Genomic DNA, 1,335 nt, shown 5'->3' with positions numbered 1-1,335 from the left:
GAAACGTAATAGAAAAAAAAAGCTGCTAGGCGCCACTATTAGAAACTAGACCTAATAGGCCTACTACGTAAAGGTAGTAAGGTTTAGGTACTATAAAAAGCAAATCTACGATAGAAGATTCTTATAAAGAATTACGATAATCCTTTAGGCGGCCACTATAGTTAAGCAAAGACAGTAAAATTACTTTAGCGTAAATACTATTGGCTAAGGCTTAATTAGGAAGTAAAGGAGTACATTAGCTATTATAAGAAGTGTTAAGTATATAAGATCCGTAGGCATAAGCTATAGGGTTTACTTAAATTAGTTCCTCCCGCTAGTAAGCTATAATAACATTACGCTATAGACTTTATTACGGATCTCCTGCTATCTAAAGATAGCTAAGAATAAATATATAATTTAGTCCTTGTACTTATTAATAGGTTTTTAAAGTACGTCTAATACCTTCCCGTTAATAAAATAATTAACGCATAAGTGCTAGCCAACCTAATTAAGGAGAAATACTTTCTTAAAGTAGATTAGCCGCACTTTATTATTATTAATAGGGGCAGCGTCTTTATAAGCCAGTACTAGTCGGACCTATACTTCCATTTAAAGATAGACTACTATTATAATATAGCTTTCTATTTATAAACGGATAGGTAAATAAAACGCTAGAACTAGGAACTAGAGTCTTACCTATAAATATATTTAAACTACTAGTAAGATAATTAATATAAGCTACTTCCGTATATAGAGTATGCTTACAATTTAAAGGAACACGCATTATATAAGTATACACTAATCCGGATTACCTATAGCGTTTAACTATTTAGGTTTAATAATATACCTAATGATTACTAGCTAAGGCCGTATAATTAGTTATAGGATCCTACCGGGAAGTCTAAGAACATCCACTAAAGAGTATAAGAATACTTCTAGGAATAGGAAAAGTAATAAAAGCATGCGAAGCAGAGCCTATAAGATGCCTAAGAGTAGTAGAGACTTTAGTATAACCACAAGCACCAGAATAAGCATTTCGGAGTAGGCGATAAGGTTCTATTACGTTTAACAAATATTAAGACCCGTTAACTATTAAAAAAGCTTAATATAAGATACCTAGGTCCCTTTTAAGTTAAGGAATAAATTAGTAAGCTAGCCTATTATCTCTAGCTACCCCCATCTATAACTTATATTGTTTGTATTAACTTAATAATATAATTGAGTTATATCCCGGGGCACAAAATACGTATAGTATCGTATGCTCTTTAGGATGGTGGTAACTGTCGATTGTATTAAAGCAGACTACGTAGTCTATATACTAATGCGACCTCCCCCTAATTAGTTAGTGCTTTAGGA

The sequence above is a fragment of the Cenococcum geophilum genome (genome assembly GCF_001692895.1).
Source record: "Cenococcum geophilum 1.58 unplaced genomic scaffold K441scaffold_31, whole genome shotgun sequence".
In the NCBI taxonomy this organism is placed as follows: domain Eukaryota; kingdom Fungi; phylum Ascomycota; class Dothideomycetes; order Gloniales; family Gloniaceae; genus Cenococcum; species Cenococcum geophilum.
This window is presented reverse-complemented; position numbering follows the sequence as displayed.